This window comes from Bos grunniens, chromosome 12 (genome assembly GCF_055505025.1).
Source record: "Bos grunniens cultivar Pamir isolate PY7600 chromosome 12, Bosgru_T2T1.0, whole genome shotgun sequence".
Taxonomy (NCBI): domain Eukaryota; kingdom Metazoa; phylum Chordata; class Mammalia; order Artiodactyla; family Bovidae; genus Bos; species Bos grunniens.
In genome coordinates, this window is record NC_141176.1 from 67737097 (window position 1) to 67760010 (window position 22914).

The 22914-nt window shown below is 37.2% G+C and overlaps 1 long non-coding RNA gene across 39 annotated transcripts in view; it reads right to left on the bottom strand.

Moving 5' to 3' along the window:
• The window catches only part of LOC147361841 (uncharacterized), a 256268-nt gene that overhangs the window by 148740 nt on the left and 84614 nt on the right, over window positions 1-22914 (bottom strand). For 9 of the 39 annotated variants that reach the window (XR_015138330.1, XR_015138326.1, XR_015138325.1 and 6 more), the window contains one exon: window positions 22353-22421. The exons of the other annotated variants lie outside the window; for them this stretch is intronic. This is a non-coding gene — a long non-coding RNA (uncharacterized LOC147361841). The remainder of the gene's footprint in view (window positions 1-22352; window positions 22422-22914) is intronic. 39 annotated transcript variants of the gene reach the window in all.

Genomic DNA, 22914 nt, shown 5'->3' on the forward strand with positions numbered 1-22914 from the left:
CAGGATATAAAATCAACACACAGAAATCCCTTGCATTCCTATACACTAATAATGAGAAAACAGAAAGAGAAATTAAGGAAACAATTCCATTCACCATTGCAACGAAAAGAATAAAATACTTAGGAATATATCTACCTAAAGAAACTAAAGACCTATATATAGAAAACTATAAAACACTGGTGAAAGAAATCAAAGAGGACACTAATAGATGGAGAAATATACCATGTTCATGGATTGGAAGAATCAATATAGTGAAAATGAGTATACTACCCAAAGCAATTTATAGATTCAATGCAATCCCTATCAAGCTACCAACAGTATTCTTCACAGAGCTAGAACAAATAATTTCACAATTTGTATGGAAAGACAAAAAACCTCGAATAGCCAAAGTGATCTTGAGAAAGAAAAATGGAACTGGAGGAATCAACCTACCTGACTTCAGGCTCTACTACAAAGCCACAGTTATCAAGACAGTATGGTACTGGCACAAAGACAGAAATATAGATCAATGGAACAAAATAGAAAACCCAGAGATAAATCCACGCACATATGGACACCTTATCTTTGACAAAGGAGGCAAGAATATACAATGGATTAAAGACAATCTCTTTAACAAGTGGTGCTGGGAAATCTGGTCAACCACTGGTAAAAGAATGAAACTAGAACACTTTCTAACACCATATACAAAAATAAACTCAAAATGGATTAAAGATCTCAACGTAAGACCAGAAACTATAAAACTCCTAGAGGAGAACATAGGCAAAACACTCTCTGACATACATCACAGCAGGATCCTCTATGACCCACCTCCCAGAATATTGGAAATAAAAGCAAAAATAAACAAATGGGACCTAATTAAACTTAAAAGCTTCTGCACATCAAAGGAAACTATTAGCAAGGTGAAAAGACAGCCTTCAGAATGGGAGAAAATAATAGCAAATGAAGCAACCAACAAACAACTAATCTCAAAAATATACAAGCAACTCCTACAGCTCAACTCCAGAAAAATAAATGACCCAATCAAAAAATGGGCCAAAGATCTAAATAGACATTTCTCCAAAGAAGACATACAGATGGCTAACAAACACATGAAAAGATGCTCAACATCACTCATTATCAGAGAAATGCAAATCAAAACCACTATGAGATACCATTTCACACCAGTCAGAATGGCTGCGATCCAAAAGTCTACAAATAATAAATGCTGGAGAGGGTGTGGAGAAAAGGGAACCCTCTTACACTGTTGGTGGGAATGCAAACTAGTACAGCCACTATGGAGAACAGCGTGGAGATTCCTTAAAAAACTGGAAATAGAACTGCCTTATGATCCAGCAATCCCACTGCTGGGCATACACACTGAGGAAACCAGAAGGGAAAGAGACACGTGTACCCCAATGTTCATCGCAGCACTGTTTATAATAGCCAGGACATGGAAGCAACCTAGATGTCCATCAGCAGATGAATGGATAAGAAAGCTGTGGTACATATACACAATGGAGTATTACTCAGCCATTAAAAAGAATACATTTGAATCAGTTCTAATGAGGTGGGTGAAACTGGAGCCTATTATACAGAGTGAAGTAAGCCAAAAGGAAAAACACCAATACAGTATACTAACACGTATATATGGAATTTAGAAAGATGGTAACGATAACCCTGTATACGAGACAGCAAAAGAGACACTGATCTATAGAACAGGCTTATGGACTCTGTGGGAGAGGGAGAGGGTGGGAAGATTTGGGAGAATGGCATTGAAACATGTGAAATGTCATGTATGAAACGAGATGCCAGTCCAGGTTCAATGCACGATGCTGGATTCTTGGGGCTGGTGCACTGGGACGACCCAGAGGGATGGTATGGGGAGGGAGGAGGGAGGAGGGTTCAGGATGGGGAACACATGAGAAATAAAGGAATAAATTTTTCATCACAAAAAAAGTAAATAAATAAATAAAAAATTTTAAAAAAAGAAAGAAAAAAATGAAAAAAAAAAAAAAAGAAACTTCTACTGTGTTAGATTGAAATTTGGGAGTTTATCTTTCATATTCAAGAATTATCTTTGCTGATCACTCTCCCCCACTTACACACTGCAAAAAAAGTTTAATGAACTGACCGAAAGAAGGTAGATGCTTGGCTATTAGAGTAGAAATAACTAAAAGGATCCAACTTGGAGATCATTACTAGGGCCCTCCAAGTATCCAGCTTGAATGTAATGTAAAAATAACTTAAATAAATCCAAACAAGCAAGCAACAAAACAAAACAAAACACCTAGATCTCTAAAGATGGAATGTAAATAGTCTCCACTATCCCCACATTTTTATTTGCAATAATGCCCTAAGATTAAGGCCAATGAGAATATGAATAATATGCTTGTATCCAAATTTGCCGCTAAGAAACTGAAGTCTTCTATTACCTATAGTCCATCCAAAAGTGGTAAAGAACCTGCCTGCCAGTGCAGGAGATGTAAGAGATATGAGTTTGATCCCCAGATCAGGAAGATCCCCTGGAGGAGGGCATGGCAATCCACTCCAGGATTCTTGCCTGGAAAACCCCATGGACAGAGGAGCCTGGTGGGCTACAGTGCATGGGATTGCAGAAGCAACTTATCATGCATGCACGCATGGTCCAAATCTGGCTTTTAACTCACATCCCTGCTTATGGCTTTTTAAGAATTCTTGAGAAGTGTTAGAGCAAACCAAAGCTCACATATGCTGCTAGTGTTAAAGAATCCAGCTGCCCAATGCAGGAGACATGAGACATGGGTTCCATCCCTAGGTCCAGAAGATCCCCTGGAGGAGCAAATGACAAAACACTCCAGCATTCTTGCCTGGGAAATCCATGGACAGAGGAGCCTGATGGGCTACAGTGCATGGGATTGCACAGAGTTGGACACAACTGAGCATGCACACATACAAAAGACGAACCTTAGGGCAGTGGGTTACAGCTCCTTTACATGTCCTAGGACTGATTACAAATATATAAAGCAGTGTCTTTACCACCTCCAAAGAGTCAATCAGTCAGTTCAGTTGCTCACTTGTGTCCGACTCTTTCCAACCCCATGAATCACAGCAAGCCAGGCCTCCCTGTCCATCACCAACTCCCGGAGTTCACTTCAGACTCACATCCATTGAGTCAGTGATGCCATCCAGCCATCTCATCCTCTGTCGTCCCCTTCTCCTTCTGCCCCCAATCCCTCCCAGCATCAGAGTCTTTTCCAATGAGTCAACTCTTCGCATGAGGTGGCCAAAGTACTGGAGTTTCAGCTTCAGCATCATTCCTTCCAAAGAAATCCCACGGCTGATCTCCTTCAGAATGGACTGCTTGGATCTCCTTGCAGCCCAAGGGACTCTCAAGAGTCTTCTCCAACACCACAGTTCAAAAGCATCAATTCTTCGGTGCTCAGCTTTCTTCACAGTCCAAGTCTCACATCCATACATGACCACTGGAAAAACCATAGCCTTGACTAGACGGACATTTGTTGGCAAAGTAATGTCTCTGCTTTTTAATATGCTGTCTAGGTTGGTCATACTTTTCTTCCAAGGAGTAAGCATCTTTTAATTTCATGGCTGCAGTCACCATCTGAAGTGATTTTGGAGCACCCAAAAATAAAATCTGCCACTGTTTCCACTGTTTCCCCATCTCTTTGCCATGAAGTGATGGGACCAGATGCCATGATCTTCGTTTTCTGAATGTTGAGTTTTAAGCCAACTTTTTCACTGTCCTCTTTCACCTTCATCAAGATGCTTTTTAGTTCCTCTTCACTTTCTGCCATAAGGGTGGTGTCATCTGCATATCTGAGATTATTGATATTTCTCCCAGCAATCTTGATTCCAGCTTGTGCTTCTTCCAGCCCCGCGTTTCTCATGATGCATATAAGTTCAATAAGCAGGGTGACACTGCCCCAAATCTTTCCAGTGGTTCCTAAAGACCCTACCCAAGAAAAAGCCACTCAATAAAGGAAAAAACAGAGTTCATGTTTATGAACCAGTTAACACAGATTGCTACAATGAACAGTGATCCTTTCATTTACTTTGCTGTGCACCTGTTTCATCATGCTGTTTACCCTTTGGATACACGATTCCATGAAATGTTTTGGAAATGTCAGCTTTTAGCCCCCTTTGCTAGTAGGAATTTTTTTAATGACAGCTTTCTCTTCTACTCCTCTCTTTCTATGAAAGTGAAAGTTGCTTAGTCGTGTCCGACTCTTTGCAACTCCATGGACTATATAGTCCATGGAATTCTCCAGGTCAGAATATTGGAGTGTGTAGCCATTCCCTTCTCCAGGGGATCTTCCCAACCCAGGGATCGAACCCAGGTCTCCTGCATGGTGGGTGGATTCTTTATCAGCTGAGCCAGCATTTCCTCTGGACACTACAGCTGCCTAGGCCTGTGGATTGTTGTGTATTACAAAATGGTGGAGTCATGCAGTCAAGAACATCTCTGAATATGTGGGAAGAATGTTATTTTTTCTGTTGAGCAGCCAAGAAAAGTACTAGGGAAACAACTCAGACAGTGTCTCCCACCCCACGACAACTTTCTTATATGGTACCTGACCTGCAGAGTCCCTGTAAGTCTGTCTATATAACCTGACTGTGCAGATATCCTCTCTGAGCATAATGGATAGGCTGGAAGTGGGCACAGCATTGAAAAGAAAACCAGTGAAATTATATTTCCTGGAATTTTCCAGTTTGAGATTCTAGATTAACCTGACAGTCTAGTCAAGCAGATCATGCAAAAACCGTGAAAATGAGGTTAGCATTATCTGCTAAGATCACAGAAGGGAGGGTAAAGCTAGACTGCAAAGAATGGAGAATGACGCAAGCAGGCAGAGAATCAGAGGCAAGAGGCCATGAGACCTGGGAAGCGTGAGGCTCGGAGTGACTGCACGGACCAGCCAGGAGTCCTGCTGAAGACCAACTGTGCTCCACCATCTTCAGTTCTGTAAAAGAGAACTCTGTATCTCCTCCACAAATGCCTCTCTGTCCTTGTTGTCATGCTGTTGGCTCTAGCTAGCTCCTGTCGGTTTTGTCTCCTAATGCCCAAAGCACAGGGCAGCAGCTATCCACGCCCACTGAGGCTTACCCCTTTGTGCCCTTAATTCCCTAATTTCAGCCTCATCCAGAGAGCTTAGTTCATTTTACCCACTGTCAGTCTGTTGAGCTGTCAGCATTCCCCCCTCCAAGTCTTAACGATGCAGGGTTCCTGGTAGATTCACTAGACTGTAGAGTATTTTTTTTTCCTTCTCAGTTTTGTTGACTGTAAAATTCCTTTCCCTTTGCTTTACTGAAGTCAGGTTTCAAATATGTAAGGATTAACCTTTATATGCTTTTAAAGGGGCTTCCCAGGTGGTGCAGTGGTAAAGAATAAAAAATGAAGTAATGCCAAATGTAGAATATATAAGAGAGAAAGAGTATTAGTAGCAGAATAACAGCTTTAAAAGCATGTGTGTGTGTGTGTGTGTGTGTGTGTGCGCGCGCACGTGCGTGCTAACTCATGTCTGACTTTTTGTGACTCTCTAGACTGTAGCCTGCAAGGCTCCTCCATCCATGGGATTTTCCAGCCAAGAATACTGGAATGGGTTGCTGTTTCCTTCTCCAGGGGATCTTCCCGACTCAGAGATGGAATCCACATCTCCTGCATTAGCAGGTGGACTCTCTACCTTTACTCAATTGCAGAAGCCCATTACTTAAATCAGAAATACTTTATTCTGTCTGATCAGAAAACCTGTGATTTCTTAAAATCATTTTTTTAGTGTATTGAATTTTCTGTGCTTAGTTCAGTCTACAGTGGGGTTATTTGAGCTGACCTAGCTAGGGTCTGGAGAAGGCAATGGCACCTCACTCCAGTACCCTTGCCTGGAAAATCCCATGGACGGAGGAGCCTGGAAGGCTGCAGTCCATGGGGTCGCTGAGGGTCGGACACAACTGAGTTATTTCACTTTCACTTTTCACTTTCATGCATTGGAGAAGGAAATGGCAACCCACTCCAGTGTTCTTGCCTGGAGAATCCCATAGATGGTGGAGCCTGGTGGGCTGCCATGTATGGGATCACACAGAGTTGGACACGACTGAAGTGACTTAACAGCAGCAGCTAGGGTCTCCTATGCTTTACATTGACTTCTTAGGCCTCCTCCAAGTCCAGGCTAAAGGTCACCTGAAAATATTTACCTTCTAATAGGTTAAACATGCATCAAAACAAAGGTGTTTTTGTTTTTTACATTTTTTGCTTTGGGCTTTCAATTCTTATATACTTTAGAAAAAGTCTGTTCTCCATTTAATAGAGAAATACTAGAGTTAACTGAGCACTTCTAACCCTATACTGTCCATGGGGTCCTCAAGGGAAGAATACTGAAGTGGTTTGCCATTCCTTTCTCCAGTGGGAGTTGGTGATGGACAAGGAAGTCTGGCATGCTGCAGTCCATGGGGTCGCAAAGAGTTGGACATGACTGAGAGACTATGTTATACCAACCTCAGATGCTCTCCAAATAACTTATTTTATTAGACAATGGGAAAGTAATGAGGAAGCACTGATAAGAAGACATCGTTTCTGCAGGTTGCTTTGTTGTTGTCACTCTATCATGTCTGACTCTTTTGCGACTCCATGGACTGTAGTCTACCAGGCTCCCTGTACATGGAATTTCCCAGTCAAGAATATGGAAGTGGGTTGCCATTTCCTTCTCCAGAGGATCTTTCTGGCCCAGGGACTGAACTTGCATCTTCTGCATTGGCATGTGGCTAATTACCAGCTAAGCCTCCTGGAAAGCCAGAGTTCACACATGTACACACCTAAATCGACCAATAAATTATATAAGGTGGCCTAGGGACTAGCTATTCTAGAGCTGGCTTAGATGAGACAGCTCCACTGGGCAAGTTTGCTCAACTGTCTCATCCACTTCCTCAGGTTAACTCAGGCATGTTCTCTTTATGGGGGTAACAGAAATAACAGAACCACTCCGAATTCACTCAAGGCTTGACACTGGCACCCTGTCACTTCTGCCTTACTGTATTACCCAAAGCAAATCACATGGCCAAATGCAGAAGCCAATGGTTGGAGAATACACTTCACTTTTATGTGAGAAACTGAAAAATCCACATGTCAAAGGACTCAGATAGAAAGATTTTTAAAAAAAAATCAAGGACCATGATGCAATCCACCACCACCACCACTCCCAGTGAGCCTGCTAGCACTATATTTGAAATGAATAAATTGGATTTGATATTTTTAGGTTCTTTCTAGCTCTGTAATTACAGTTCTGTAATAAACTTTTCAATATATTGCTTTACCATTCCAAATTATTTTTATTATCCTACTAATCATAGGTATTTGTGGAGATTAAATTTATAACACACTACAGATGTTTCAAGAAATGTAATACATTTATTATTCTATTTCCGGAGAGGACCACAATTAGATTACACTAGAACAACTATTAACTACTGCTTTTTTTAACTTAAGGGAAAAAAGAAAGGATTTTGTACCCTTGGATGTAATTCATATATCATCAGACCTTACTGGCCTGCAGAAATGGATGAGGTCACATCAGATTTTTTACCACATCACCGTTTACTGGTTCTGTAATCCACCTGTATAAATTGCTACAGCTCCAACCTGCACACCCCACGATGCTACTGAATCATTTTTAAGAGTCCCTAGTCTGCACTGTGCATGCTTATAAATAAGTCCACTTATATTCTCCCCCTCCAGAATATTTACTGATACCTTGTCCCTGCAAATACACTTAAGGACAGCATCTTAAGTCTTCTTGACATAAAATACAATGCACCCATTTTAGGTGTACATGTCAATGACTTTTGACAAATTTGTACATTTGGGTAACCTTACCCATAATCTAGATATTGAGCACTTCAGTAACCCCAAAATGTTCCAGGTACCCCTTGCCAACAATCCTTCTCTTTCTGCCCCCAGCCCCAGGTAAACACTGACCAACTTCCTTTCACTCTAGATTAAACTTGCCTTTTTTGCAGAGGTTCATGTAAATGCAATTTTTACATCAGGCTTTGAATCTGGCTTCTTTAGCTCAGCAGGATTTAATTGTGATTTATTCATATGGCTGCATGTATCAGTGAGTTTATTCCTTTATACTGCTGAGTAGTACTCCATGGTATGTATACACAGCCATCTGCTTATCCATCCATCAACTGAGGAACATTTGAGATATTTTTCCAAAGAAGGGCATCATGAAAAATGTGAATGTGTCTGGCCAAGGTTTTACATAGGTATATATTATACCTCTCATTTAATCATTATTATAACTACGTAATGAAACTTGTGGCTTTACTTTGCATTTTTTTTAGAAGGCTAATGATGTTGAGCAACATTCCAAGTGATAATTAGTCATTTGTATATTTTAAGTATTTTCAATCTTTTGCCTATTTTTAATTGGCTCAACTTATTACCAAGTAGTAAGAATTTGTACATATTCTGGACACAGATCCTTCATCAGATACATGTGTTGAAATATTTTTTGCCTGTCATTATATTAACTATCTTTTGTGAGAATTTTTTTAACTAAAACACCTTTATCAGCTTACACTTTTATAGTTTGGGCATTTATGTCCTATGTCAAAAATTTGTGTCTATCTCAATGGATTTTATATCTAATTATTTACTGCTAGTAAATGATACTAATTGTTCTCTAATGTTGTTAAACCTATTTATTAAATATAATAGCTTTGGTGACTATTTTTTATTGTTTTTTAAACAACAGTTGGATTAACAGACACCTTTGCTTCTTCCTGTTCAATCTGAATGTCTTTTTTTTAAATATGTTACTGCTGAAATGTTGAATAAGAGTAAAGAGAAAGGACAATCTTATCATTTAACCAATTTTAGAGCAAAACTATTCAATGTGATGACTAAGCATGCAGTCACTGCTATATTTTTCTGTAAAAGCTCTTTATTAGATTGAGGAAAGTCTCTTCTGTGTCTAATTTGATGATAGTTTTTCTCACAAATTGGTTAAGTTTTTGTTATTTTTTTCCCTGCTTCTATTTCATATGGATTTTCTCCTTTATTTCATTTAATGTGGTGAAATATATTTCTAAATGCAAAATTAAATTCCTGATTTAACATTATTTGGTCAATTACTTGATATTATCAATCATGTTGTTTTTTTGTTTTTTGGGTTTTTTTTAACTTATTTGCTAGGATTTAAAAGTTTTTACACATTTTTGAGGGATCTTGGTATAGAGTTTTCTTTTGTATAAATGTCTTTGGCAGATTTTCACATCTGAATAAGTGCTGCCCTTATAAAATGAGCTAGAAAGAATTCCTTCCTGCTCTATATTCTGAAAGAGTTTGGTGAAATTAGTGTTATTATTTGTTTAATTGTTTGATAGAATTTACAAATGCATCTAGCTTGCAGTTGTCTTTGTGGGAAGAATTTAGTTATTAATTCAAGTTCTTTAATAGTTATAAAGCTATTTAGATTTTTATTTCTTCTGGAGTCAATTTCGGTAATTTGTGTTTGTTAAGGAATTTGCTCATTTCATGAGGGTGTTATAATTTATTAATATACAGTGGCTTATAGTATTTCCTTTTAGCCCTACAATATCTGTTGAATCTCTGTTACATCCTTTCATTCGTGATATTGGTGGTGTGTGTCTTTCCTTTTTTCCCTTCTTTAATCTGGTTAGAAGTTTCTCTACTTTATCACTCTCAGAGCTTTTGTTTACACTGAGTCTTTACATTTTCTCTTTCACGGATTTCTTTTTACATCCCTACTTCTATTGAGGTTGAATTTAATTTGCCCTTTCTTTTCTTGCTTCATAAGTTGAAAACATAGGTAATTTATTTTGGACCTTGTTGCTTTTCTACTATAAATATTTAAAGCTTTAAAATTTCTCTAGGTGTCACATTAACTGCATCCTATAATTTCAGATATTTATATTTTTACTTTTTCCCATTTCTAAATATTTTTATTTCCCTTGTGATTTCTTGTTTGACTCATTAGTTAGAGAAACATTTTTAAATTTCTGGATATTTGACTTTTTCCTAGAATATTGGAAAACACCTTGATGCTTGGAAAGATTGAGGGCAGGAGGAGAAAGGGGCAACAGAGGATGGGATGGTTGGATGGTATCACTGACTCAATGGACATGAGTTTGAGCAAACTCTGAGACATAGTGAAGGACAGGGAAGCCTGGCATTCTACAGTCCATGGGTTGCAAAGAATCGAACACTACTTACCTGAACAAGAAGGTATCTTATTATGTCTAATTTAATTATATCATGAGCAAAGAACATACTTTGTATGGATTTAGACCTTTAAATTTATTGAAACTTTTCAAATAGCTGCATGTAGTCTAACTTTAAGAATGTTTCCATGCACACTTGAAATGACTGTGTTTTCTGCAATTGCTAGGTGAAGTATTCTATAATGTCAGTTGGGTCAAGTTGGTGACAATGTTGTTCTAATCTTCAGTATCCTTACTGATTTTCTGTCTACCTGTTCTATTGATTACTGGCAGAAGACTGCTGTAGTTTCCAAATATAATTGTGGGTTTAGCTATTTTTCCATTCAGTTTGTCAGTATTTAATTCACGCATTTTCAAACTCTATTGTTAATTGTACACATATTTGGAATTACTAAGTCTAACTAATTAAATGGGGCCTCCCATTGTGGCACAGTGGTAAAGAACCTACCTGCCAATGCAGGAGACGCAAGAGATGCAGGTTCGATCCCTGGGTCAGGAAGATCACCTACAGAAGGGAACAGCAAACCACTCCAGTATTCTTGCCTGGAAATTCCCATGGACAGAGACGCAAGAGATTTATTGTTTCTAAGATTTCTAAGATTTATTGTTAACCTTGTATATTTTGTTTCATCCCTCTAATTTTCATCTAGCTGTTTCCTTATATATTGAGAGTTTCTTGAGGACAGTTCAACTGGGATTTTTCATCCAATTTAACAATCTCTTATTTCTAATGAAGTGTTTAGATTATTTACATCTAATGAAAGTATTAGTATTATTAGGTTCAAGTATTTATTATACTATATGACACTTTAAATCATTTTTCTGATACTCTCCCTTTATGGAGTATTATTACACAGTTTTGTCACACAATTCACTAAAGATCTCTTCATTTTTTTCAGAATTTTTTTCTCACTGTGCTTGATTTTGCAGTTTTTGTTGCTAGGATTTTAAGTTCCTTGATTTTCTTCTGGAGTTTCTAGCCTTCTACTAATACCATCAGTGACTATTTCATCTTAGATATTGTTTTTTTCCTGTAAGTTTTATTTTATTTTGTTCTCTTTATATCTTACATTTCCCAACTCTCATATTTTCTTTTATGTAGTTGATATATTTGTAATAACATACTGGTAAACCCTTCATTTTTCAATTGTGGATCTTTTTCTATACACTCATCCAATGTTATGTTAAAGTGCCTCACCTATCAGTATATTGAGAAATTTTCTTTGAAAATCAGACACTGTAAACTTTATGTGGTTGAATGTTTCGTCTTTGTTCACTACCTTTAAAAGGTGTTGATTATTGTTCTGCTTATCAGTTTTGTTATTTAAAGTTAAGCTTGATCCTTTCAAGATTTACTTTAACTTTTGGGAGTACTTCTAGAGAAGTACTATATACTTTTATATAAGTATATAGTACTTATATAATAGCTTATACTCTATGGAATGTTTAGCCACATTTCTAAGGAATAACTTTTTAGATGTCGAGTGAATCCCTTGAGTGATCAATGAGGACTCACAACTCTGGCTACTGGAAAATTAAATATCTTTCAATCTCACTGTGCAAGATCTGAAAACAATTCAGCTCACAGATCACACATACTTCTTTGTCCAACCTTATGGAATTTCATCCTTCACATGTTCAATTTAATATTCAGAATAGAATCAATAGGGTACTTGGGCAGGTTTATGGAATACTTGTTCTATGTAAATACCTTATTTTCAACATCTACCCCCACAACTTTCAACCATGATCTATTTGGGGATCCTTTTCCCTGATCTAAGGTTTAGATGGTGCTTCCAAAGAGAAAGCAGAGATGATTTTAGGGTTAACCTTGTTTCCTTACCCACTCCCAAAAATCACAGTATTGCACTGGATGTTTTCCAATATAAAAAAACTCTTCGTATTATTTTCTTATTTTCTAGGTGTTTTTGATAGGAGGTTAAATATTGTCCCTGTTATTCCATTGTTTACCAAAAGCAAAAATTTTATCTGAGAAGTGGGTGAAGTAGTATAGCTAGGAAACAGTTTTAAGGGGAACATTGTTGCTTATTAACACCAAGCATGGCAAACAGTAATAGTTTTGAAGTTACTCCAAAACAAAAGCCAACGGAGTGTAATAGCTATGGCCAACCTGACTTAGAATAATCAAACAACAATCTTACCAATAAGAGCAGTGTGGTTGAGTAGAGAGATTTTACGGAAAATTTTAAGAAACTTTCTCTGATTCAAAATTGTATGTCAGCAATTTGTAAAGGCAATTCTTGATGCAGATGATTCTAGAGAAGCCCAGAGACAATCATTTCCAAATAATCATTCACAGCTTAAAGTATTGTTCCAACATATTACTCAGATGAGATACTGAACAAATGATATAAACTGTCAATATGCGGCTCTGTTCCAGTTTAAGAGAAAGGTTTGGATAACAGGGAAGAAGAATATATAAAAGTTCAGTGAAAATGTCTCTATTGTAAGATGAGTTAAACAAAATAAACATAAAACTATTTGACGGTTAAAAGGTATGGCGGGATGGGTTACAGTTGTCTGTTGGGTGTGGGGAAGGAGAAAAAGAGTCCGTGAAGAAAGGTAAGTTAAGAGAAACTTAATTCATTGTTCCAGAAAACAGAAGAAATTTTAATATAACTGATTCATGTTATCAAAGATATAAAGGCAGACGTGGACACTGAAATAGAAGTTTCAGAATGGGTTGTTCAGCAAGAAAACAAGATAAAGCAGGTACTGACTGATCAAACAGTTATTGACTGAGCAAAGAAATCCAGTGGATAATAATGCAATGGCAGACTTTACTTGGAAGGGATAAAAACTTTATAGAGAATAAGAGAATATACACTATTTTGACGGGGAAGATATTCTGAGAAAAAACACAGAAAGATAAATAGAAGAGAAATCGAATTTTGAAGAAAGGTGAAGAATATTGAAGGCAAACAAATGAGTTGACATATAGTTATTTGATGTGTCTAAAGAAGAGATGTGTACAAATGAAGCAAAATGCACTTTTAAATAAGGAGAAAAAAAAAAAACAAGAGATTAAGGTGGACCCAAATCTACAGTTGAACAGGCCTCCCTATCATACACACACAAAAAAAGCTACAAAAAGACATACCTTAATGATGATATTCTTTAGCTTCAAGGGGCAAGAAGAAAACCTTGCCTAATAGGGAAAAAAGAGATCATCTACTAATTAGAGAAGAAAAATGTGACTGGCCTGAATATTCTCAGTAATCTCAGATAACAAAGTTTTGATGAGAAAAGTCTTTTGACAAAATTACGTATTCCATCAGTCCAGTTATTAATCATATTTGAAGGGATTAAACAGACAGTCTCAAATATTCAGGGATTGTGAAATTAGATAGACAGACAGTCAGACAGTCAGACATTTCCTGGAGAGAAAAATGTTTAAACCAATCTAGGCAATGAACATATTCAAATAAAAAAAACTCACAAATGAATAAGTTACAGTATGAACAGGAAAAAAGGAGCCCCCCCCAAAAAAGAAAAAAGAAGTGGAGAATTTCATCATCTTTGGAAATAAAGTCAGTGTCTACTATTTAATTTCAGAAGTTTATAAATTAGGAAATATACTAAGTATACATTTAAGATTACTATTTGAAGTTATAACAGTGATAATTAGTTGAACCGAGGACATGAGGCCTCCCTAACAAATGATCAGTAGTAGTGGGTAGGAATTGGGTAATAGATCATATAGCAAAATTTAGAAAATAAAGAAACCAACAAAGAAGTCTAGAGTTAACATAAACAAGATGGAAAACAACAAACTATTATGACAATAAGTGTAAATAGAATTGATCCTCAAAATAGTAATTAATTCAACAACACTTTGAGATCCTTGTATGTGCCAGGCACTGGAAATAAGATAAGCAAAACAGACCAAATTTACACCTCTATTTAGTTTGCCAGATAACAGAAGATTAGAGAAATAATGAAACTCATGAGTGCTATAAAAAGAAATACAGAATGCTAAGAATTGTACAACCGATATATACGTTCTTGTCTTCTGGAAATTTAATGGTATCTAATTAAAGCTAATATTTGTGACTACCTAGTGAGGATATACCATCCAAACTGATTATTTAGTTTATACAAATGCCCTCAAAGTTTGAGTTAACTTTATATTAACTATATATTAACTTTTATATTTTTCTATTTATCCAAATCAGGTATAAATTTGGATCATCCTTTGATCCACTTGACAATATGAATAGAATACCTAATCCGTTCATCTCTATGATGAACTGTAGAAATGCTCTTTTTCATGTTTTCATTTTTTCTTAAACAAAAAGTAGAAAACAAGATTTACTTCTGATTCATGGCAGTCTACAGTGTTACAATACCATTTCCAGGTTTGCATAAGCTAAGTGGATTCCAGGGATAGGAAGGAAAAGAATTTGCATGTAAGCAATTCAAATCCTTTCAAATTTTCTGCATTGTGCACACAAGGATCTCCAGTCAGAAAAAAAAAAAAAAAATCCCTATTTTTTTTTTCTTGACTTCCTTTATTTTTACACTGACTTAAAGAAAGTGAAAGCGAAGTCGCTCAGTCGTGTCCGACTCTTTGCGACCCCATGGACTGTAGCCTATCAGGCTTCTCCATCCATGGGATTTTCCAGGCAAGAGTGCTGGAGTAAAGTAGGAAGTAAGTGTTTCTGACAGGTACTTGGTTGGAAAATACTTTGTAAATGTTTCCATTATATTTTCCTCTGAGGAGTCACAGGCTCTTTCGGGGTACCAGGGCCTACAGCATTGACCACATAATTAATGAGAAGTCACTAAATTGTGCAAAGATCCAAAGAGGCCAAAACACCAACAGTCCCCACCCCCACCCCCACAATTCAGCATTTTTCCTGAGGTTTTACCAGTTCTAACTGTGATCTAATTCAAATTGACACCTGGCAAGTGGTCGTTCTACTAATGGTACTTTCCTAGTAACAGACATTTTGTTTCCTCAGATGTTTGTCATTGCATCATCGCAGCTTCTTGGAAACACTTTGATTTTAACTAGAAAAATCAAAACTGTTTCGACACAACACTGAAGACGCCTTTATTCCTTGGGGCAGCTCTAAATATGAACACAAACAATGCAAATATGTATTTCATTAGGTGCGTCCTTTGGTCAAGCCTCAGTACAGACATGCTTTCAACATGTGCACAATGAGACATTAAGCTTTATGAACTGCCGAGGGAGGCGCTGAGGAGGTGGCTTAGTCTGCCAAATTTTTACACATCTGAACTAACAATTTAAGGATCAGTGCAACCTCTGTGACATATTTACCTTTAACTGTTTGATATAATATGCGACTTTTACCAATACTCTAATATCAGTAGATAAATACAAATGTGACAGTGAAATAAAACCTTTTAAGAAATAATGGCAGCCAGATTTTCATACAGCCTTCAAATATATTCTAAAAACCAAGTATGAATTCAGAACTATATGCAGTTATTCCAGTTTAATGGTGACTTTAGGGGGAAGAAGGAAGGAAGGAAAGATGGAAGGAGAATGGAGGGGTAAAGAAAAGGCTATTAGCACATAAAGTTTTTTATTTATATTAACTTAATTAGAAGAGCAAACAAAAGAGCAAAAGTGTTAGCAATAAGTCAGATGTGTAAAACATTCTTTATAAACTTATGAAATTAAACAGTAGACACTGGCTTTCTTCATTCTTAGATTAATGAAGAAGTCTTTGTGGCTCAGCTGGTAAAGAATCCACCCACAATGTGGGAGACCTGGGTTCGATCCCTGGGTTGGGAAGATCCCCTGGAGAAGGGAAATGTTACCCACTCTGGTATTCTGGCCTGGAGAATCCCATGGACTGTATAATTCATGGGGTTGCAAAGAGTCAGACACAACTAAGAGACTTTCACTTGGAAAATTAATATTGACATATAATAAAGAGATGGGAAATAATCACTCAGATGACAAGACTCAACTTCCTATAATTTCCTAAGTAGGTATTAAGATATAGTACTGCAAAGGCAGTGTGCTATTTGATATTTTCCCATCACCAAGTGCAAGACTTGGCATACTCATTCATTGTGTCAACAAATCTTTAGTAAGCTACCATATTCGAAATACTATGTTAGGTTGTGTTAGTCGCTGAGTTGTGTCTGACTCTCTGTGACCCCAAGGACTGTAGTCCACCAGGCTCTTATGTCCATGGAATTCCCCAGGCAAGAATACTGGAGTGGGTTGCCATTCCCTTCTCCAGGAGATCTTCCTGACCCAGGGATTAAACGTGGGCCTCCTGCATTGCAAGCAGATTCTTTACCATCTGAGCCACCACAAGCATGTAATACCGGAACCTTCCCTGTAAAACTTATATTTTGACAGGAAAGACAAATACTGAATAAGAGACTAACGCATTAACGGATAACTCATTGGATTGATAGATGGGTGGACAAAAGGACAGATGGAGAGACGGCTGGATGGAATGGATACTGAAATAGATGACCTGAGAATTTGCATGAGGCTCTGAAACCTTAAGCTTTAGTACAATAGTGTCGGGCAATACTTGCTACTGAAGAAATGTTTGTTCAATGTATGAATGATTGACTAGATGATAACATGAAAGTTATAAATCTTCAAATACTCAAATACCTATTCTATAGGCCTATTATATTCTAAATGCCACAAACAAGTCTTCTATTAGCCTGATATAACACTTTAAAATCTCACCGTTAAATTGCCTGTTTCTAAAGAATATAGCAGAGAGAGCTCTTTCTCCACTACTAACTTATTAGAGCTAATCATAGTTAATGAATAATCATAGTTGATCTCAAAAATGAGAGAAATTTTTATAAAAGTAAAAATCTCATTACTAAGAAAATGAACAGATGAATTGAAAGAGTGAATCGTCAGGTGGGTAGGATGGTAACAGAAAAAGGCCTTCAGTCCAAAATTCACTTCTTAGATAGCCAATACATTGTAAAAATTAGGATTTTAAGTTGCTATTGGGTAATAACTGAACAAACCAATGATTCATTTCAATGATGTCATCCTAAGTGAAAAGTTAGTAAGTAAAGATGAGTACCCACACAAAACCATTTAAATTATATCAGTTTAGTTCAGTTGCTCAGCTGAGTCTGACTTTGCAACCCCATGCACCACAGCATGCCATGCTACCCTTTCCATCACCAACTCCCAGAGTTTGCTCAAACTCATGTCCATCAAGTTGGTGATGTCATCCTACCATCTCATCCCTTGATTGTCCCCCTCTCCTCCTGCCTTCAATCTTAATTGCATATTCATGTTATTATTTTCCCATTACATTCATAGACCAAGCAACACAATACTATTATTAAAATCTGAGAAATCTAAGAAAGTTATACATAGTTTATATATGTATAGGCAAAGTCTGAAATTATAGCCATAGTCAATTGCTAATCACTTTATAAAAATTTTGGTTGTCTTTAAGTCAATGTTAATTATTATTGAGAAAACCAACTTAACCTCCTATCTGCATTGACTTTGTTCTCTACATTTGAACTATCCATAAGCCTAGGGAAAATGCATAAAATTAGATTCTTATTATTATTTTCATTCAAACTGATCACCTTCTAATTAGTACCAAAAAAGACCAAATAACATTGGTGATTTCTGCTGGAAATTCTGTCTTGAGATCATAGCTTACCAATATTGGGGAAGATTATATCTATTTAGTACTGAAATGGTTCTGCAGTCATATTCACAAAATCTAGAGGGGACAAGTCAAATTTTTTATTCTCCACTTTCAGTATTATTGAAAATATCCAAAAGGCAAAGACTATTCTAACCAGTATCACTGTAGGAAATGTGTTTGAAGGAAGAGCTGGAAGGGAAAAAGAAATGACTGGGTTTAAGGCTATAAGTGTGCATGGGAACTCAGAGCCACGTTCAAAAATATTTATGAAATAAGCGAGCCTGCCTCTTAGTTAAAGATTTTAAAATACCCAAAATGATTTTACCTGTATAGGACACGGAAACTATGACAACAAAATGAATGATAGATTTAGCTGACCTCAATTTAGAAATTCAATTAAGTAATAAAAAACAATACAGCCATCCTTATTTGGCAATGTGTTGAAAAGTTGATTAATTTCTCTTTTTTTTTTTTTTCGCTTTGAACTTTTCAGCCAGTTGCTTTTGTTCCATATGAAGCACAGCTTCTAACTCTAGAAAGTGAAGAGCTTGTTCAAAGTGATAGTTAATATTTTAGAAGAAGCCCAATTAATTATATTGTTGTTTTTCCACACCCAAAGGGTGAACCAATTAAGAAATAAGACAGAAAGTCTGACAGAGTGAAGATTTTAAAAAATCATCTGTGTTACTGATACAACTAACACTGATTAATGTGGCTTTCAGAGGGAACTGCAACTGCTCCCTTGAGGCTGCCCAGAGCTGGGCAATTCACCCACACACTCGGAGGCTGAGCAAGGCAAAACTCCCCACATGGAGCCCCTCTCTGTCAAACTTAATTCATGGCAGAGGTCAAAAGGCCTGTTTTCTACAGGCAGGTTGACCCCAGAGAGTAGGATGGGGGATGGATTCCCACCACTTCTGCCAAACTCAACAATGAAAGAACTCTCCTCACCTCCTTGGGGAGAAATAAATGTTAAGACCCAAGGTTGAGAGTATTTAGACAAAGAATATCCTCCTACATGGAAACTGTCATGGAAGTTTCCTTCCCACCCAAAAGTTTTATGAGGAAACTCAAGTTTATCGTGGAACTAAGAAGCCCTAGGGTGCAACACTGACACAGGACAAAAGCATCAAGTGTTTAGAGAGAATTCATCTCTTTCCTAAAGAAAATCAGTCTATGGGAGCTCAGAAGCCAAACAGATTTTCTTAAATGACTAAACTTTCATTAAAATATCGTGAGCACATTTGCCGATTAGTCCAGGTTTTAAAGTCATGTGGTTGTTAATATCTGATGTGATAACTGTATTTTCAGAGGCAATGGCTTGAGGTTGAAATGTCTTAAAAATTATGCCACTGCATATACTTTATTTTTCTCCTAGTCTTATACCCTATTCCTGCACCCATCGTGCAGAAAAGTAGTTTACTGTAAGGTTAAAACACTGGCAGTGATACTGTGATTTTGAGATCTGTGAGTGATTTACAGGTCTTTTTTTTTCCCTTGTTATATTTTCCCTTTTCCCCTCACCACACATATTTCATCTGCCTTCCTTCCTATTGCAAACAGGGAATCAGCTCAGAGCAAAAAAGGTACATAAAAGAACTCAAAAAATGAGTAACCTGCAGCATTTCTGGTTTTCCAAAGCTTAAGTCTGTAGAAAAATTAGGAAGTTTGTTGAAAAAGTAGCTTGCAAGTAGAAGCCTGTTGATTTGAAGAGCTCAGAGAAAGACATCCTTCAGCCATATTTTCAACCCCCACACAAACTATATTCATATCACTTAGTGCTGAAAAGGAAAGGAGGAGGGCCTCTTACATAACCTTGAAAAAGAAGAGATGCCCAAGATTTACTGAGATTAAATTCCATGCTCTCTGGGCAGGATATTGGGCTTAATGTGGGAATCAACTCATCTATGGAAAATAGAGAAATGTACTGTTTCTTGTTTGCTTGAGTTTTCAGAGTGATTTCATGCCCGTAGAAAATTCTAAGTCCTCATTTTTTATTTTGATACCATATAATACTTAATTTGTAGAAGTTTAGTTGAGAATTTATGTGAGCAATCAACAGGTGATTTATTTACTTAACATAATAGAGAGATCAGGATACATAGGATGAGAAAAGTTGTGTTCAAGTCCCATTGCCACCATTGACAATATTACTTTGGATACAAAACACTTTCTTGTCTGTAATAATTCTTAGACAACTATCCTATTGGCTTGCTTTGAAGAAAAAGAGCAGGGAATTTCTGAAGTGAAGTGAAGTCGCTCAGTTGTGTCTGACTCTTTGCAACCCCATGGACTGTAGCTTATCAGGCTCCTCCATCCATGGGATTTTCCCAGGCAAGAGTGCTGGAGTGGATTGCCATTTCTTTCTCCAGGGGATCTTCCCAACCCAGGAATTGAACCCCGGTCTCCCACATTGCAGGCAGACGCTTTACGGTCTGAGCCACCAGGGAAGCTCCAGGGAATTTCTGAGTAGTTTGTAAATCACACAAGCTCCAGGTATTATTATAATGATTATGACTGGGAATATAAACAAGATTACCGGATGATGTTTAGATATATAGTTGGAGATAGATAAGAGCCTTCTCCGAATTCTTACATGAGAAATATATAATTTGATGGAATTTAATTCAAGGTTATTGACCTTTTCCCTTTAAAAATAAATTCAGCTATCATTGTATTTTTAAATCATGCATACATGTTATTCCACTCAGAGAGAATGAGACTGGGGATCAAATACTTCATATTAGAAAGTAGAGACAATTAAACCTCTTAGAGAAAATCCATTAGTGATCATGGCTTGGGAAAACAATATTCAGGGCAGGTGCCTTTTTGCTGTAATTTGAGCTTCAATTTCTATCACTATCAATAGCACAGGGAAGAGATTAACAGAGTGACTTGTGAAGATGTTATGCATACTGAGAAGAGGAGAAGCCCCTAGCTTCCTTAGATGGTCAGCGGAGACTTCGAAGAGGAGTAATGCTTGACTGGTAGCAAGTCTCACAAGTGGACAATAGGAAGGGGGAGGTGTTGGAGGCAAGCTGTTGTGAGAAGAGACAGAATGTACAACATCTTAGGCAAGAGAGAACATGGCACAGTAAAAAAATTAAAACATTCTCAAGTGGCTAGAGATTAAGGAAGATGTGGTGGAGAGCTGGAAACCGAGTCAAGAATGATGGCTGGGGATAAAAATGATCGTCCTTCTATGACATATTCAAGAGTTTATAACTGACCCTATAGGCAGTAGAATTCCGAGGGATTTGTTAAAGCATAATGTATAAGATTGATATAGTAGAAGTTCTCCAAGACTGAGCAAATATGGTACCATGAGCTTTTGAGACTGCTTCACTGCTTTGCGTACCCGCTTCAGTTCAACTGCAGAAGCCAGGAGACTCAAACTTAGAAATCAGTTCTTATTCTGACAGGAACCTAAACGTACCAAGGATGAGACAGTTCATTAGTCAATGTGTGCTTGGTTGCTTCAGTCATGTCCAACTCTTTGCGCTGTTATGGACAATAGCCCACCAGTCTCCTCTGTCCATAGGATTCTCCAGGACAGAATACTGCAGTGGGTTGCCATTGCCTGCTCCAAGCCAATGTGTGGATCCACTGTATTAAACTTTTAACCTACCCAAATTGCCTTGGTTTCTTTTACCACTGTTTTCCACTTTTAGTGGGTCTATAGTTAATAAGCCACATGTGTCATGCTTATTTTCATGACATTTTTTCATTTTCAAAAACTTCAATGCCTTCCTGGTCCTCCAAGACTGTCTGTTCTGGCTCATGACCCAATTCTGATATTTCATCCTCTTTCGAGTGGTTCATCTGATTCCAGCAACCTGGCTCTGATTTGACTCTTTTCTTAGCGTAAATAGCCCATAAATTTATCACCTACCTAAATCTACACTCTAGATTTTGCTTTGGGCTTCTTATCTAAAGAACATTTCTTGAATTTCCAACCTTTTATGCCTCCAGATCCCTATATAGTGAGAATCTTATCAAGCTCTCTCTTTCCCTGGAGAGCCAAATTTCCCCCTTTCTCTCAGTCATACGGGTCAAACAAAGGAAAAGTCAACATTTAGGTCAAATATCATTAGCAAATCCAGCTTGGGTTTATGTTGAAAACAGAGTGCCTTGATAAAAAGTAATGCCAAAATATACTCTTTTTCTCACAGTTATAAGTAACCTTACAGTCCTCAATAGGCCAGCTATCATGTGTGCAAGGTCATTCTCTATCTCCTTCCACATTTTTATTTGACAGGAAGACTGCAGCATATCTGCTTCCCTGGACACTCATGGAACTCTTGTTACCATTCTCCAGTACCAATAAGTCTGTTGCCAAAAGAAGCATGGTGAGATGGGAGCTGCCTGGGTGTGTGACTGCCTTTGAACCTTGTCATCACTTATTAATCATCATGTTCTGCTTGAAACACATTGGACTTTTACCAAATCCCAGTAACCAATATGAAATGAGGCAAAACTCACCTTCTTTATTTTTTAACTTATTTTTGTCTCACAGCATCAAAATCAATTCAAAAGGATCTTGCTTTTCTCCTAGAGGATAGAAATCAATTCAAGTGTTAGACTTTCCACCTGAGAATATGTTATTCCTTCTTAAAGGAAGGCTATATGTCTCTTATTAAAAGATGACATGTTTGCTTACAAAATCTGGAAAGCAATATTCTAGGGGAGTTGCTTTATGATTTAAAAGTAACAAAACAGCAAAGGAAAAAAATCAAAATGGAAAACTTAGGTATAGTCTGATCTGGCAATCCAATTTCTAGAAACATATACTACAGTTACACTTAAAAATGGGCAAAATAAAATTTATAAGAATATTTCTCTGTAGCATTGTTTACAACAGTAACAAAAAATAATACTCTAAATCCTGATTAACAAGAAGTTGGTTGAATCCATTGTGCTCCATTTCTAAATGGAATAAAATATAACTATTTAAAAGAATTTTGTGAACTATTTTGTGTACTATTAAGAGACATGGCCAAGGTATATTGTTAAGGAAATTGATCCTTATTATTCACAGATTCCA